At 42.9% G+C, this 19,237-nt stretch overlaps 1 pseudogene; it reads left to right on the top strand.

Moving 5' to 3' along the window:
* The first annotated feature begins 4,978 nt into the window (after nucleotides 1–4,978).
* Nucleotides 4,979–5,846, top strand: LOC138441868 (large ribosomal subunit protein uL18 pseudogene; annotated as a pseudogene).
* Nucleotides 5,847–19,237: the final 13,391 nt, after the last annotated feature.

The raw sequence follows: 19,237 nt of genomic DNA, 5'->3' as shown, positions 1-19,237 counted from the left end.
TCTCAGAATTTGAATGTAGATTCCAAATATAGATATTAAACAAATACACAGGAAATACCTACAAATTAGATACATACACATAATCTTATCGTAATGTTTACAGGGCCCTGTCAAGAGAGAAAATAGATTTTTACATACCTTATGCCTAAATATTTAGAGGTGATAAATCAAGCTAATAAGCTATTCCTATGTTAGCAAATATGCCTCAAGCTTCCTCGAATTCTTGGACTCCTCCAGCCTGACACGAGTAAGCGGCAAAGCAGGGCTAGCTGGCCCCAGAGCAATCTTTGTCTCCCTCCATCCTCCCTGAAGAATGACTTTCCGCCCTCCCCTGCTGCGCCTCTCCTCCATCTGAGCCCCTGCAGATGCACCCTCGGAATGGCCCAAGCCTTTGCGGTGTGATCTCCGCCTCTGTCCACCCCCCAGGAGGGAGGCCTTCGAAGAGGTTCTCCAGGTGGGAAAGGGGCACATCCCTGAGCCCTGAGAGCTCACTCTATGTGGAGGGACACTGTCAAGGGGGGATGGAGCACAGCCCTTAAGCCAAGAGCCCAGAGTGAGTCCCTCTTACCAGGATTTAGCGGAGTTGTTCTGTAAGCAGAGAGGAAAATTTTGACCAAAAAAATAGCAATGTCTTCATGAGGCTTTGTATGCCACCTTGTGGTATTTTTTATGAACACTTAAAAACATAGCAGGAAATGCTGAGTATACTAAAGAAAAATTTTTGAATGAAAGTAATTTCCTCTCTTGAAACATTTTTAAATATCATAATTAAAATTTCTTATTTCATCATCTTTTAAAAAGGTAACTAAGGTTTACGAAATAAAGCTTACTAGTTATGAGGTTCATTCATACCCTCAGAAAAGAAATGTATTATGTCCATGTGCTGTTCTGGCACTAAGGCTATATCAGTGAGAAATCTCTCTGCCTTCCTACACCTTGAAGTCCAATAGCAGAGTGAAACAGTGACCTGTAGTTCTTAATGAATACATTTCTTTACTTATATCCAATCTTAAAATCTCAATGATAGCCTTTTGTGTAGACATCTTGTTTGGGACCCTTGCATTAAGCCTCTTCCACTTACTTTTGACTGTGTATGAAGTTCTAATAATGTTTTGTTCAGAGGTCTGGAAAGGACTGGGCCATTTCCAGTTGGAGTTTCTAATCATGATGATGAGTAATTAAACACCAAAATAAGCATTTAAGAAGCAAATTTTTTTTCAAACTTTTATTTTCCACGGATGAATTTGTGATTGAGAGGGCAATGCCAGCTTTGTGCAGTGTTACAGTTAAAGTTAAACAGGCAAAGGTCAATTCAATGCCATCAAATGAAAAAGATTCTAAATTGGTAGCTTGCCCAGAGTGTGAGGACCAGATTGATGGATTCTCCTGCTTCCCCTAATCTCTCCCTGTCCTCCTCACCCAATTTCTTCCTCAGCCCCCATTAACACTACTTCCTTTGTGTACTCACGCAAAACTCATCAAGAAGGTAAGGCGCGCTGGGTCCAGTGGACTTTCCTTATCTCACCATCTCATTGTCCACACTTGGTAGGTCCTTGCCAAGAGCGCATAGTGAGGAGAGCCATTTCCTTGGGCTGGCGGGTAGCTAGAGGGGATCAGATAGCCAGTGACGCCTTCGCTCACTCATCTCCACAGCCCAGTAGAGCTTCTGTTAGTTCTAATAAGAGGTCCCAGGAAATGAAGATCAGAAGAGAAACTAAAGGGAACAGAGCCTGACTTCACTCCTTCCCGTGTATTATTTTGAAGTAGAAGTGAAGAGAAAAGTACTCACTGGAATGGTTCTTGCAGTATGCTTTCCTACTGCATTCTAACATGTAATCTATAGTCTCTGGGTTTCTGTGATTTTCCTTTAGAATTTCATCCTTACATATATAAATATATGTATACACATGCATATATATATATATATATACAATTCATTAAAAAATTATATGTGGTAAATAAACAGTGATGAAACCATCATAGTGGTGGTTTATGTGACTTAGTCATAGCTAGAAGCAAGTCAGCAGCAAATCCGCCTCAAGTTTGAGAACAGCCCTTACAGTGAATCCTCACTGATCACTATGTTAATAATCACCCATTTTACCTGAGGTAGTTAATACATTATTAGTTTAAAAGGTACTCACTTATTTTTATGTAATATTAAAAAAACATAAAATCCAGAATATATAAAAATTCCTATAACTCAATACACAAAAAGAACCCAATTTAAAAATGGGCAAAAGGTTTGATTTACATTTTCTCAAAGAAAGATATGCAAATGAGATACGTCACACTCATTAGAATGGCTCTTATAGTTTTTAAAAAGAAAAAGAAAATAAGTGTTGATGACACACTTAGAGAAAGTGCAGCCCTTGTACATTACTGATAGGAATGTAAAAGTATAAAATGGTTCAGCCACTATGGGAAACTGTTTCTTCCTCAGAAACCTGAACATAGACTTATCATATGACCCAGCAATCCCACTCCTAGGTATATACCCAAAGGAACTGAAAACAGACCCTGGAACAGATAATTGTATGCCAACGTTTATTGTAGTATTATCCAATAGTCAAAAGGTAGAAACAATCCAAGTGTCCACTGACAGATGAATGAGTATAGAAAATGTGGTATATACATGCAAAGGAGTATTATTTAGCTATCAAAAGGAATGAAGTTCTGAGTAATGCTACCACATGATTGACCCTTGAAGAAACTATCCTAAGTGAAATATGTCAAATATAAAAGGAGAAGTACTGCATCAGTTCAGTTAAGTTCAATCTCAGTCATGTCCGACTCCTTGCGACCCCATGAACCACAGCAGCCAGGCCACCCTGTCTATCACCAACTCCAGGAATCCACCCAAACCCATGTCCATCAATTTGGTGATGCCATCCAACCATCTCATCCTCTGTCATCCCTTTCTCCTCCTGCCCTCAATCTTTCCCAGCATCAGGGTCTTTTCAAATGAGTCAGCTCTTTGCATCAGGTGGCCAAAGTATTGGAGTTTCAGCTGCAGCATCAGTCCTTGCAATGAACACCCAGGATTGGTCTCCTTTAGGATGGACTGGTTGGATTTCCTTGCAATCCAAGGGACTCGCAAGAGTCTTCTCCAGCACCACAGTTCAAAAGCATCAATTTTTCGGTGCTCACCTTTATAGTTCAACTCTCACATCCATACATGACCACTGGAAAAAAACAATAGCCTTGACTAGAAAGAACTTTGTTGGCAAAGTAATCTCTCTGCTTTTTAATATGCTATCTAGGTGGGTCATAACCTTCCTTCCAACGAGCAAGCATCTTTTAATTTCATGGCTGCAATCACCATCCGCAGTGATTTTGGAGCCCAGAAAAATAAAGTCAGCCACTGTTTCCACTGTTTCCCCATCTATTTCCCATGAAGTGATGGGACCAGATGCCATGATCTTAGTTTTCTGAATGTTGAGCTTTAAGCTAACTTTTTCACTCTCCTCTTTCACTTTCATCAAGAGGCTCTTTAGTTCTTCTTTGCTTTCTGCCATAAGGGTGGTGTCATCTGCATATCTGAGGTTATTGATATTTCTCCCAGCAATCTTGATTCCAGCTTGTGCTTCCTCCAGCCCAGCATTTCTCATGATGTACTCTGCATATAAGTTCAATAAGCAGGGTGACAACATACAGGCTTGACATTCTCCTTTTCCTATTTGGAACCAGTCTGTTGTTCCATGTCCAGTTCTAACTGTTGCTTCCTGACCTGCATACATGATTCCACCTATATGAAATATCCAAAACAGGCAAATCCATAGAGATAGAAAGTAGATTTAAGTGTTTACCAGGGCTTAGGGGAGAGGAAATTGGGAGTTAATGCTTAATGGCTACAAAGTTTCTGGTTGAAGTAACGAAGATGTTTTGGGAATAGTGGTGATGACTGCACCACAGAGAAGTGTCATCAATGTCACTGAACCGTAAATGGTGAAAATGGCAACTTTCATCTTATCTCAATTTTGCCACAATTTAGAAAGATTAATAATGTAATATATAAAAAACTATTGAGTTATTCACTTAGGTGAATTGTATGATATGTGAGTTATATCTTAATAAAATTGTTTTTAAAAGGTCATGGGATACAACTTAAATTGTGCTTAGATGAAAATTTATGACCTATATACTTACTTATAATTGATGCTTTTGAAGTGTGATGTTGGAGAAGACTCTTGAGAGTCCCTTGGACTGCAGGGAGATCCAACCAGTCCATTCTAAAGGAGATCAGTCCTGAATATTCACTGGAAGGACTGATGCTGAAGCTGAAACTCCAATACTTTGGCCACCTGATGCGAAGAGCTGACTCATTTGAAAAGACCCTGACGCTAGGAAAGATTGAGGGCAGGAGAAGGGGACAACAGAGGATGAGATGGTTGGATGGCATCACCGACTCAATGGACATGAGTTTGAGTGAACTCTGGGAATTGGTGATGGACAGGGAAGCCTGGCGTGCTGTGGTTCATGGGGTCGCAAAGAGTTGGACATGACTGAGCAACTGAACCTAACTGACATACTTACATTGGAGAAAATAAAGTTTACAAAGTAATGAGCTAAGCATCCAATTTAATGTGGTAGAAAAAGAATAAGTGACCAAGCCTAAGGAAAACAAGGCATGAATCATGAACATAATAGAAATTAATAAAATAGAAAATAAGTTTATAATAACAGGATGAACTAAACCGAAAGTTGCTTTTTTGAAGACACTAATAAATTGAGACAAATCTAGCAAGTTCTAATTTAAAAAATAAACAGAATTTATAAATACAAAATATTATAAAAGGGTCAGAATGCCATATAATGCAGATATTTAAAAGACAAATGATATTATTACTTAATCCTGATAACTTCAAAATCTTTATAAAATTGATAAATTCTAGAAAAATTTAACGTGCAAATGTGGTTCAAGAAGAAATAAGCCAGCTCTTTGGCAACCTGTGAACCCCAGGCTCTGTTCCACAGCATGGGGTTTGTTGAAGTTGTCAAGAATAAAGGCTACTTCAAGAGATACCACTGAAATTTAGAGGACAGCAAGAGGGCAAAACTGACGACTATACTCAGAAATGATTGGTAATCCATGATAAAAATAAGTACAACACACTCAAATACAGAATGCCAGTTCATGTAGCCAACCGAGGTATCATTTGTCAGATTACTTACACCAGTCTAAAAGGAGATATACGCAGCTTATGCTCACGAACTCCCAAAATAAGGTGTGATGGTTGGCCTGACAAATAACCCTGCTGCATATTGTACTGGCCTGCAGGCTTCTTAATAGGTTTGGTATCAGCAAGATTTATGAAGGCCAAGTCGAGGTGACTGTGGATGAGTACAGTGTAGGAAGCCCTGGTGGTCAGCCAGGTGCCTTCACCTGTTGTTTGGATGCAAGACTTGCCAGGTCTACTACTGGAAATAAAGTTGGGGACCCTCAAGGGAGTTGTTGATGGAGGCTTGTCTATCCCTCACAGTATCACATGATTCCGTGGTTATGATTCAGGAAGCAAAGAACTCAGTTCTGAGGTTCACTGAAAGCTCACCATGGAGTAAAACATGGCAAATGACAGGCATAGCCTGGCTGAAGAAGATGAGGATGCTTGTAAGAAACAATTCTCTCAATATCGAACGGACTCTGTAACTCCAGACATAATGGGGGAGGTGTATAGGAAAGCTCATGCTGCAATTAAGAGAATCCAGTGGATGAGAAGAAGCCTAGGAAAGAAGCTGAAAAGAAGTGGAACCACCCCAAAATGTCACTTGCCCAGAAGAAAGACTGGGTAGCTCAGAAGAAGGCAGGCTTCTTTAGAGCTCAGAAACAGGCTGCCAAGAGTTAATACACGAAACCACAGTTTTCTATGAAGATTTCTCAGATAAAGACAATAATAAACATATTGACCAAGCAAATAATAAGCCACCTGATTTTACCAAACATTTATAACAAAATTTAAGGAATACATAATTTTAATGTTACGCAAATTATTTTATGGTATAGAAACAGAAGTACCACTCCTGATATCTTTGGCATGAGGATAGCATAATCTTAAAATCTGAAAAAGATGGGATGAGAAAGGAAAATAACAGGTCATTCTCTCATGAACATGAATACAAAGATGTAAAAATAAATTAGTAAACTGACTCCAGTGATCTATAAAAATACACAGTATGACCAAACTGAGTGGATTCCCAAAATGCAAGTTTGATTTAATTAACAGCTGCATTTCTAAGAGAGCTGGCCAAAAAAGAGTAGAAATACAGCCAATGTTTTAATGGAGAAAATGTAAGGACCTTTTTCAACATGAACAGAACCCACAATGAACGGTGGAACATCTGGTAACCAGAAATAGCCAGAAACCTCTAGGCCTGAGGGGGCAAAGAGTGGAAGTGCCCAGTGAGAGATGAATTATGGAAGAAAATTTAACCGTCAGTGGTGGTCATCACAGAGAAAGGCACCCTCATCATAGAGAAAGCCAGAACTGTACAAGTCCGAACTGCAACGATCACGGTTAGAACTGACCCTCGGAGAGGACCACCCTCCCATCTCATCTCGGGCTGCCGCTGCTGCTGCTGCTAAGTCGCTTCAGTCATGTCCGACTCTGTGCAACCCCATAGACTGCAGCCCACCAGGCTTCTCCGCCCATGGGATTTTCCAGGCAAGAGCACTGGAGTGGGGTGCTATTGCCTTCTCCCATCTCGGTCTAGTGCTTCTCATTTGTTGGTGCCCACCCTGCCCCCCAAGAGAAGCCAGTGGCAGGGAGCTTGGGGTTGGGATGAAAGCAGTAAGGATCAGCCTCCTGGGGACCAGAGCTGAAAGGGCAGAGAATTGATGCAGGTGAGCGATTTGAGAAGAATCAGCAAAACCACATAATCAGATGTTAAAAAAAAGAAAAAGGTCACTTAATCATCTAGTTAGGTGGCAAACATTTTCTGTAAAGGACTTAGCTAGATAGTAAATATTTTTCAGCTTTGCAGACTATACATTCTGTTGGAATCACAAAATTCTGCCATTGTAGTAGAAGCAGTCATGTTACATGCTAAACAAAAGGGTGTGTCTGTTTTCCAGTAACATTTTATGTACCCCCTGCTCCCTGCAAAAAAATTGTGGACTTAATTCAGCCTGTGGGTCATAGTTTGTAGACACTTTATCTAGTAGATGCAGAGAAAGTATTTGCTCAGTGTTAACAACCATGTGAAATAAAAAATTCTTGGCAGACTCAGAAGGGCATTCCCTTATCCTGATAAAGTATCAGTTCATCTCAGTCACTCAGTCATGTCTGACTCTTTGTGACCCTATGGACCGCAGCACACCAGGCCTCTCTGTCCATCACCAACTCCCAGAGTTCACTCAAACTCAAGTCCATTGAGTCAGTGATGCCATCCAACCATCTCATCCTTTGTCATCCCCTTTTCCTCCTGCCTTCAGACTTCCCCAGCATCAGGGTCTTTTCAGATGAGTCAGTTGTTCACATCAGGTGGCCAAAGTATTGGAGGTTCAGCTTCAACATCAGTCCTTCCAATGAATAGTCAGGACTGATTTCCTTTAGGATTGACTGACTGGATCTCCTTGCTGTCCAAGGGACTCTCAAGAGTCTTCTCTAACACCACAGTTCAAAAGCATCAATTCTTTGGTGCTCAGCTTTCCTTATAGTCCAACTCTCACATCCATACATGACCACTGGAAAAATCAAAGCTTTGACTAGATGGATCTTTGTTGAAATCTAGACATAGTCAATAAATTCATTAAAAGAGGTTCAACATTATTAATAGCCAGAAAAAAAATGCAAAGTAGAACTATTATTTAAAACCTAAAAGATTGGAAATAGTTTAAAATACTGACAAGGATGAGGACAGACAGTACAATTAATACATTATTGATAAGTCTATAAATCTATCTAGCTATTTTGGAAAAACAATTTAGTATTATATAACAAAGCTGAAGATGCACAGGCCTATAATCCAGTAATTTTGTGCCAGGAGCTGCACTGAAAGAGGAATATTTGCAATAGCAAAACACTGTAAACAACATAAGTATCTAGCAACACAATGAGCAAGTGGATTGTGCCATACTCATACAGTGAAACACTTCATAGCAGTGAAAAAGAGCAAATTACAGGCTAACATAAAAAAGCATGGAGGAAGTCAGGAGCACAACACGGGGCAGAAAAATCAATGTGAAAAAGAAAGAGAGACATGGGTAAAGTTTTGAAGAAAGTGAGAAAGGGAGGCGATGCCTCCGGGGTGTGGGTGAGCATTCCAGAGGAGAAGAGCCAGCGAGTGCAAAGATGCTGAGCTGTCTGTGTTTGGGATAGTTTGTGTTTTGAGGGATGGTAAGGGGAAAAGTTCTGAGTAAGGATGCTCAGAACAGAGTCTAAGAGGAAGTATAATAAGAGGTCAGAGAGGCAAAGGGGTAGAATAAATTGTTTCATGATTTGTAGGTCACTGTATGGAGTCTGCTTTTTAGTTTGAATAACATGGTTGCTCACTGACAGTATCTAACAAAAGTGACCTGACCTGACATGTGTTTTAGATCATCACTTTGGAAGCTGGAATCAGAATGGACTGAGAAAGGGCAATGGAGGGCTGGTTAGGAGACTGTTGGCAATAATTCAAGTGAGAGATGACGATAGCATTGGTAGCAATGGATGTGAGAAACGCTTAGTATGCGTTATATTTTAAAGCTAGATTACCTGGAATTTGTTGACACTGAATGTAAGTATTTAAGGAAAACAGGAGTCTGTGATGACTGTAAACTTTCTGGGTTTGTACAACCGGAAGGATGGAGTTGCCTCTGAGATGAGGACGACTTGGAGGAGCAGATTTGGGAAAGACAAAGTAAGTTCAGTTTTGAACAGGTTGTGTTTGAGATAGACATGCAGATGGATCTGTCGGGTAGACCTTTGGATATAAGAGCCTGAAGTTCAGGGGGTAGGAATTCAATATTCATTTATGCACCGTCAGAACTCTTCAAAAGAAACCTTGTAATATGTGTCCTTTGGGGGAAGCCGAGACATTATCTTTGCATCAGAGAGTTGCACTTGCTGTTGACCCACCACACTCCTTGTTAATTACTGCTGAGGCAGCGATCGAAAGCATCGGGTGATTGATTACACACTCTGGCATTCTTTACATTACCTGGCAGAGCAAACAGATGTTTAATTAAGCAAGGCTCCTCGTTTCATGAATGATGGCAGCTGAGCATTCACCTCCCTTACCCCTTTGATGGATATAGCTGATGCTAACACCATGTTGATGAAAGTGAAAGAGGAGAGTGAAAAAGTTGGCTTGAAGCTCAGCATTCAGAAAACTAAGATCATGGAACCTGGTCCCATCACTTCATGGCAAATAGGTGGAGAAGCAGCGCAAACAGTGGCAGACTTTATTTTTCTAGGCTCCAAAATCACCGCAGATGGTGACTGCAGCCATGAAATTTTTTTTATTTTTTTTATTTTTAGTTTTTTATTTTTTAAATTTTAAAATCTTTAATTCTTACATGCTTTCCCAAACATGAACCCCCCTCCCACCTCCCTCCCCATAACATCTTTCTGGGTCATCCCCATGCACCAGCCCCAAGCATGCTGCATCCTGCGTCAGACATAGACTGGCGATTCATTTCACATGATAGTATACATGTTAGAATGTCATTCTCCCAAATCATCCCACCCTCTCCCTCTCCCTCTGAGTCCAAAAGTCCGTTATACACATCTGTGTCTCTTTCCCTGTCTTGCATACAGGGTCGTCATTGCCATCTTCCTAAATTCCATATATATATGTGTTAGTATACTGTATTGGTGTTTTTCTTTCTGGCTTACTTCACTCTGTATAATCGGCTCCAGTTTCATCCATCTCATCAGAACTGATTCAAATGAATTCTTTTTAACGGCTGAGTAATACTCCATTGTGTATATGTACCACAGCTTTCTTATCCATTCATCTGCTGATGGACATCTAGGTTGTTTCCATGTCCTGGCTATTATAAACAGTGCTGCGATGAACATTGGGGTACATGTGTCTCTTTCTATTCTGGTTTCCTCGGTGTGTATGCCCAGCAGTGGGATTGCTGGGTCATAAGGTAGTTCTATTTGCAATTTTTTAAGGAATCTCCACACTGTTCTCCAAAGTGGCTGTACTAGTTTGCATTCCCACCAACAGTGTAGAATACAAAAAACCTCGAATAGCCAAAGCAATCTTGAGAAAGAAGAATGGAACTGGAGGAATCAACTTGCCTGACTTCAGGCTCTACTACAAAGCCACAGTCATCAAGACAGTATGGTACTGGCACAAAGACAGACATATAGATCAATGGAACAAAATAGAAAGCCCAGAGATAAATCCACACACATATGGACACCTTATCTTTGACAAAGGAGGCAAGAATATACAATGGAGTAAAGACAATCTCTTTAACAAGTGGTGCTGGGAAAACTGGTCAACCACTTGTAAAAGAATGAAACTAGATCACTTCCTAACACCGCACACAAAAATAAACTCAAAATGGATTAAAGATCTAAATGTAAGATCAGAAACTATAAAACTCCTAGAGGAGAACATAGGCAAAACACTCTCAGACATAAATCACAGCAGGATCCTCTATGATCCACCTCCCAGAATTCTGGAAATAAAAGCAAAAATAAACAAATGGGATCTAATTAAAATTAAAAGCTTCTGCACAACAAAGGAAAATATAAGCAAGGTGAAAAGACAGCCTTCTGAATGGGAGAAAATAATAGCAAATGAAGCAACTGACAAACAACTCATCTCAAAAATATACAAGCAACTTATGGCAGCTCAATTCCAGAAAAATAAACGACCCAATCAAAAAATGGGCCAAAGAACTAAATAGACATTTCTCCAAAGAAGACATACGGATGGCTAACAAACACATGAAAAGATGCTCAACATCACTCATTATTAGAGAAATGCAAATCAAAACCACAATGAGGTACCACTTCACACCAGTCAGAATGGCTGCGATCCAAAAATCTGCAAGCAATAAATGCTGGAGAGGGTGTGGAGAAAAGGGAACCCTCCTACACTGTTGGTGGGAATGCAAACTAGTGCAGCCATGAAATTAAAAGATGTTTGCCCCTTGGAAGGAAAGCCATGACCAACCTAGACAGCATATTAAAAAAGCAGAGACATTACTTTGCCAACAAAGGTCCATCTAGTCAAGGCTATGGTTTTTCCAGTGGTCATGTATGGATGTGAGAGTTGGACTATAAAGAAAGCTGAGCATTGAAGAATTAATGCTTTTAAACTGTGCTATTGGAGAAGACTCTTGAGAGTCCCTTGGACTGCAAGGAGATCCAACCAGTCCATCCTAAAGGAGATCAGTCCTGGGTGTTCATTGGAAGGACTGATGCTAAAGCTGAAACTCCAGTACTTTGGCCACCTGATGTGAAGAGCTGACTCATTTGAAAAGACCCTGATGCTGGGAAAGATTGAGGGCAGGAGGAGAAGGGGACAACAGAGGATGAGATGATTGGGTGGCATCACTGAATCGATGGACATGGGTTTGGTAAACTCTGGGATTTGGTGATGGACAGGGAGGCCTGGCATGCTACGGTTCATGGGGTCACAAAGAGTTGGACACGACTGAGCGACTAAACTGAAGACCATGTTTAAGGGACTATGAATTAAGCAGGCAAAGTCTCAAGAATCTCATTCTCATCTGCCAGTGGAGAGTGAGGCAGAGTGTCAGTTTCTGCAGCCGCTTATCATTCTGCCGTCACATAGTACTTTGTCTTTCCTAAGGAATTCACAACCTGATGTAATTTCCACAGAATTTTTGTTCCAATATCACCTATTTCCACCTCAATTTGCATTTGAAAACTGGAGGGAGAACTCCCCTCCACCACACACACACACACACACACACACACACACAGAATAAAGATTAGATTCTTTGCAATATCTTCTATTCCGCCTCACAAACTTGAAGTTATTAGTCTTTAATTGCAATCGTCCCTTCAGTTCCTATCAGGGAATAGATTCTAAAAGTCTTAGCATCATACCTAATTTTTCTAAGATACCTGAATGATCAATTTCACTGGGATTCAGGGCTTTACTGAAGCAATAAGACGCTTCTGTTCACGCAGAGGGAGACGCTGTGTTTGGCTGCAGTGGTGAAAGGGTTTCATCTCAACTCTGACGAATAACTGGAAGGTCGTGCACAACCTGAGAAGCAGAGTGGGTATTGAAGGCAGAGAAACAGCAGGAAGCGAGGTATTTTCTGTTCTCCCCTCAAACCTCTTCGGCTCTTTCCATCATTAGCTTCACATCTCTCCCCAGGAAGAGGCCTGGCCTTTAGAGTTTCAATCTCACAGACCGAGTCTCCTCAAACTGGAAAAACTGAAAAAAGGAAGCAGATCTTCCTGCTGGTGGGAGGGGGGTGGGGGAGGGGTGTGAATCACCATAAAGGGGCACCATTAGGCTGGGAGATTCTACTGTGGGACACAGACTTCCAAATAAAACTCACCCCGGATCTGGGAGCCACCTCCTAAGCGAGGAAGGCAAGGTGCAGACCACCCTGAGGAAGGGTTCAGAACGCGCCTAGGCAGCCAACCCAGAGGCGTTCCCCCCGCCCCCACCCCCATTCCTGTGTGCAGTTAGGAAATTACTTAGCCATTCTCCTGGTAAGTAGGAGCAAGTCAGCATTTGAAGATGCCATGGCTGGGGAGGCCGAGAATGCATTTTCACGTGGCCCAGATCTTTGTGGGAGTTTTCAGGCCTTGAGGTTGGACAACGGTTAACCCAATTTGAGATTATGGGATGGTTTTTTCTTAGGAAGGGCTTCCCGGATAGCTCAGTTGGTAAAGAATCCACCTGTAATGCAGGAGACCCCAGCTGGATTCCTGGGCTGGGAAAATGCCCTGGAGAAGGGATAGGCTACCCACTCCAGTATTCTTGGTTTTCCCTGTGGCTCAGCTGGTGAAGAAGCCGCCTGCAGTGTGGGAGACCTGGGTTTGATCCCTGGGTTGGGAAGATCCCCTGGAGAAGGGAAAGGCTACCCACTCCAGTATTCTTGCCTGGAGAATCTCATGGACGGTACAGTCCATGGGATCGCAAACACTCGGACACGACTCGGCGACTTTCACTTCTTTTTTTCTTAGGAGCTTTGTTGAGATAGTTTACAAACCACACAATTCACTCATTTAAGGTGACAATACAAAAGCTTTTAGTGCTCAGAGCTGTGGGTTAGGTCGCGTGACACACGTACACGTAGACCTTAAACAACTTGAAACCCGCTGCCAGAGGGTGCAGCAGAGCGCAGCAGCCGGGGACACCTGCACTCTCGCTCTTCCTCCTCCTCTGCCCACTTCTGCTGCCAAGGAAGCCATGCCCACCCCTTTGTAATCCTTCCCCACAGCTGCAAGGTATCCCCGGGCCCCAGCGAGCTTTCCTGGCCCCACGGCTCCCCCTCACTTGGCAACGCACCAGGGTCTGCTTTGTGCCCACGGTCAAACGTACAGTCCGAGTGGGTCCAGGCCTGGTGACGGCAGTGGTGTCATTCTTTTCTTTAAAAGGCAGTAGATAAATGTTCAGTCATTTTTTGAACGGCATTATGTATGTTTATTTCTCCTTCTTAAGAGTGCATGTGAAAAACAGCTAAGCAACTTCAGGATTTTTCTTTTTCTGGTTAGAAAATAAGTTGGAGAACGGTGGCCATCAATCCTGTCAGGATTGATGTGCGAACCCTGGTGTTCCAGATATTTTGAGACAGCTTCTGGGCATGTGTTAGGCTGTGCCCTGCAGGCTTGCAAGGCTTATAGTTGCACAGTTTCAAGACCAAAGTAAGGACCCAGAGACAGTGACAGTGGCCTCAATGGTTTATTGGGCGGAGATCTTACTCATCTGAAGCAGAGGGTCCTGGAGCAACCTCCCCACGGTGTACAGCAGGCAGGACATGGCAGCAATCTTCACTATTCGGGGGAGAAGGAGGCTACCAGGTAAAGCGGCAATGGATGTCAGTTTAGCTCATCAGTTACCAGCGAAACAGGCAGCTAGAGGCATGTTTTCACGTACCCTTAGGTTAGCAAAGATCACAAGGGCAGCTGTTTCTCTTCAATAAGCTAGCAGGTGGAGCCATCTGGCCTAAGGGTTAGAACAGTCACAAGCTGGGACAGGGGACGAGCCGACTCATGTGTGTGGGAACAGGGGGATCAGCGGGGTTTGTAAATGCAAGAGCACAGCTGTCCTGAGCGACCTGAGCGTACACGCCACCATACAAACCCCGCATGACCCTTCCAATCCTGATCCAGCCCGCTTCTAAGATGCCCTTGGGGTCAGTTATGTAGAGTTACATGTGTATGCTGAGTTGCTAAGTTGTGTCTGTTTTGAGACCCTATGGACCGTAGCCCGCCAGGCTCCTCTGTCCATGGGATTCTCCAGGCGAGAACACTGGAGTGGGTTGCCATGTCCTTCTCCAGGGGATCTTCCTGGCCCAGGGATAGAACCCATGTCTCCTGCATCAGCAGGCAGTTTCTTTACCGCAGAGCCACCAGGGAAGCCCTATGCAGGGGCACACTTCCACCAAACACCACAGCTCAGCACAGACAACAGTGGCTGAGGAGCACCGAGCTCCAGCGCCAGCTGCTATCAGGCCTTGTTCGCAGGTGTGAAGAGGGTGTCAGTGGGTCCTTAGGAGAAGGCAATGGCACCCCCTCCAGTGCTCTTGCCTGGAGAATCCCAGGGACGGGGGAGCCTGGTGGGCTGCCGTCTACGGGGTCGCACAGAGTCGGACACGACTGAAGTGACTTAGCAGCAGCAGCAGCAACAGATCCTCAGTGTAAACCCTGCAATCAAACTCATTTGACAGTGAGGCCACGTTGTTGCTCAGTCAAAACAAATTCCCCGCACTCACAGGCTAGGGGTGAAACGTACCATACAGGGAGATCATGGCCATGAAGCAAAATACACGTGGTAATAACCTTCTGAGATCATACTACCCCTGTGTGGTGTGCGTCCCGACCTGCAGGACCATCCGGCCTGTCCATCCTCGGGGCCCACAACCCCTGCTGAATCCTGGACGGGTGGTCTAACAACGGACCACAGAGTTCACATAACAGTGCCCTTCCCATGGGGGCCCAGAGAGACTACGTCACCAGTCTTTGGTGAGGCTGGGAGAAGACGGAGGAAACCGGGAAATCCCTTTCTAATCCCATGCCCCTCAGGGCAGTGTACCCGAGCCACTAGGACTTATCTGCATCCCAGAGACATTGCACAGTGTGTTTATTCCCCGCAGTAGACCCAGTGGCAAGGGCAAAAGTGAGTTACTGTCCTGACCGATAGCTGGCAGTGGTCCTTCGGTGGTCGCCAGTTGAACCTGACTAGTGTTGACGAGTTGCCTCCGGGTTAATATGGTGTCAGCACTGGGATGATTGCTCCAGCATCTTCAGTTCTAGTTCACGTGGCCTCCTGGTCCACGTGTAGAGAGAGCAGATTTCTGCCTCAATTGTTGGGTCTATTCACCCTTTCGATTACCCAGCAGCACCGGGGTTCTGGGGCAGCTGGAAATACCAGTGCGTGGCTTTTTTGTCAGCTCACTCCTGATCTTCACGGCTTGTGAAATGGGTTCTTTGCCTACTGTCGACGTCCTGGGGGTCCCCTATGTAGCGTATAATTGTTCTAGACCCTGCACATTCTTTTTTGGCCTATCTCTGGGACTCAGGTAGGTTTTTTTTTAAAAAACACATTCACAGGGCTTTTTTTTTTTTTTTTTTTTTTAGTTTCAACTAATATATTTATTTAAATTGGAGGCTCATTACTTTACAATGTTGTAGTGGTTTTTGCCATACATTGACATGAATCAGCCATGGGTGTACATGTGTTCCCCATCCTGAACCCCCCTCCCACCTTCCTCCCCATCCCATCCCTCAGGGTCATCCCAGTGCACTGGCCCTGAGCGCCCTGTCTCATGCATAGAACCTGGACCAGTGATCCACTTCACACATGATAATATACACATTTCAATGCTATTCTTTCAAATCACCCCACCCTCGGCTTTTTATAATGTCTTCCACCTATTAGATCACAGTGCAGAGTGCATAGACCTGTTGTTCCAAGACACTAGATGCTTGCTTTGTCCCCTTCCAGGGCTCGGATCAGAAGTCCAAGGGTACTCTTTTCATTATTTTGCTTTTGGCGCAGACCTCAACCAAACCCCTCAGGAAAACTGATCACGTCCAATACACAAGCCTGTCCCTGAATTAATGTTTCTAGAACCTGTGTCTGTAATTGTTTAGGGGTGGTGGATTTGGGCTGTGCCTATATTTTGTAGATAATCCAGGTCCTTGAATTTTGTCTGCATTCGCCAGGCATCACACTGCAGTTGGATGAGCCCTGTATGTGAGACTCTGAGGTTAACAGGATGTCACCAACATAATGGAGGAGAAAGACATTTCTCATGGCAGATATAGCTGCCACAGGGCCCCACAAGCTAGTGGGCAGCCGCTTTGGAATTACCCCTGTAACTTTCCATTCTCCATCCTTATTTCCTGACATCCTAGAGCTCACAGGAGTCTCCCCCAGCCTCCTGGCAGGCTTGTCCACTGGGGTGTTGGGCTACACCCCACAGGCCTGCAAGCCGTGTGGTTGTCCAGCCAGGGGGATCCTATTTGTCTAAAAAGATTCACACCCCTACTGTGGACGGCCAATGGCCAGCAGGATATAGCAGCAGTCAATACTACCTGGGAAGAAGGAGGTTACCATTTATAGGGGAACTGATGTCAGGTTGGCTCATCAGCTACTAAGAAAATCAGCAGCTGGGGTGTGTACCTCGTAGCCGCCCCCTGCCCCCCGCCCCAGGTTAATGCACATCACAAGGGCAGACATTGCCCTTTAATAAGCTAGCAGCTGGAGCCATTCTTGCCCAAGGATTAGCGCGATTACCAGCTCGGCCGAGGGGCAATCACACTGACGAGCAGGGTGTAGATGGAGCAGGCCTTGGTCCAGCAGGGGATGCAGAGAGAGCGAGAGAACAACCGTCTTGAGAGGCCTGATCATACAGCATGATGTATTCATACAAGGCAGGTCACCAGGAGCACTTTACATTATTATTCTTGAAGACAGAGCCAGCATTCACTGAGCAGCACCGCTTTTTTGAGGACAAAAATCCACGCAGAGTTTTTGCTGTTTTACCACCAGATGTCAGCCATTCACTGCGCTGGTAACAATTACCCTGAAGCGATCTTTATGAGCAATCTATAAATGTGGATCTCTTTCATCTTCCTTTCCCTCTATTTCTCTTTCACTCCTTCCGGCTATGACTGTCACTCTATCAACCAATCATTTACAGTGTGCGTGCTTAGTCGCTTCCTTCATGTCCGAGTCTTTGCGACCCCGTGGACTGTAGCCTGCCAGGCTCATTTACCCATGGGGATTCTCCAGGCAAGAAGACTGGAGGGGGTTGCCATGGATCTTCCCGACCTAGGGATTGAACCTGCGTCTCCTAAGTCTCCTTCACTGGCAGGCGGGTTCTTTACTACTAGGGCCACTTTGGAAACCCATCATCTATAGGTTGATCATCAATTTATTTACTTGAAAGGTACATATTTATTCTAATTTATCTAAATAATAAAAGGGCTATTCTAGTTATTTTAAGGAAAGTAACACAATAAAGAGTGTAACTATGTACATATACAAAAGTACTTCCTAGTGCATGTATATGTACATAGGATGCCTAGTTCTTGAAAACTTGAAAACTTCACTAAAAATGTTTTCTCAACTTTGGTCTGTAATTCAGGTTCTTTTACCCCAGGACCTTTGGGACTAATGCAATGTTTTGCAGCCTTTGTTTTCAGAGCATACTTTCATCTTTCAACTAGAACCTTTTTGGCTTGGAACTTAGATTCTTGTTACTCTGGAATTATATTTTTAAAAAATATTTATTTATTTAAACCCATTGCTCTTTTTTTCATAACTAATATTTATTTTTACCTTTTACCAAACGTATATAAATAATAAAATACATATTTACCAGTGTAATATATAAAATATGCTATTTCTCTAAATTTTCTAAACTCAATGTTCTTGTATTGGAGGTTTACCATTGGCTAAAAGCTGTCGGGGAATACCATCTTCAGATGGCTTAAAGTGTTTTCTCTCAGAAACACTGTCTAAAGACAATTGGCCTGGACTTTTACGCATGTACACCCGTGGTGAAGTCATGTCAATGTATGGCAAAACCAATACAGTATTGTAAAGTAAAATAAAGTAAAAATAAAAATTAAAAAAAATTAAAAAATAAAAATATCCATGTTTTGGAAGAAAAAAATGACAAGAAAAGTCACTTTAAAGGAGACAGCAGAGATATAATAAATGCATATTATCTGAATCTTAATAGGATCCTGGGTCAAAATCAGAGAGTTCTGTGGGGCATTTAGGGGACATTGGGGATTTGAATGTGGACTACATGTTGGTTGATATTAGGGAATCTGTTAAATTCTTGATTGTAATAGTGCTTTTGTGGTTATGGAGAAGGTTCTTAGGTGATATGGTTGAAATGTTTAAAGGTTATGATCTCCACAACTTTTTTTCAAATGGTTCAGCAGAAGTTTTATCGGTGTGTGTGTGTGTGTGTGTGTGTGTGTGTGTGTGCAGGCGAACACGTGTATGCATGTACACGTGAGAAAGGGAAAACAAATATGGCAAAATGTTACCCCCTGGTGAGTCTGAGTGAAGGGTAGGTAGATGTTCCTTGTAATAGGCTTCAGTATTTCTGTAGCTTTGACATTTTTGGAGGAAAAAGTGGGGACAAAAAGAACATCATGATTTGCTTTGTTTCAGAATGAAAAGGACTGAGTGAACACCAATAATTCATTTTTTTATAACTAAAGAAACCATCTCTCTTATTGATTGGAAGCTGTTTCCATAAACCTTGGTTGAGTAGAAATCATCATGTAAATATGGATTTGAGACCTCAAACCTCTGCTCTTGGTCCTGTGTATATTTGTTATTGTCATCGTTATCGTGACAAGCCAATGTTGAAGATTTTCCTTGCATTCAATATTGTTTGTGAGCCTTTGAGACTGTCTTCATGAATACATTGGTGTAGACTTAATCACTCAATGTCCCTTTTTGATGTAATAGTTTAACCACCACACACACAGCTACTTCAGTAAACCCTCTGGTCTGATAAATATGTTTTAAGTGGTTATGGTCTTAAGATAATAATAATGATTATCTGCTATTTTTTTTCCCCAGAATCTACCCGATTCAACTGGCAATAGTA

Source organism: Ovis canadensis, chromosome 5 (genome assembly GCF_042477335.2).
Source record: "Ovis canadensis isolate MfBH-ARS-UI-01 breed Bighorn chromosome 5, ARS-UI_OviCan_v2, whole genome shotgun sequence".
Taxonomy (NCBI): Eukaryota; Metazoa; Chordata; class Mammalia; order Artiodactyla; family Bovidae; genus Ovis; species Ovis canadensis.
This window is presented reverse-complemented; position numbering and strand designations above follow the sequence as displayed.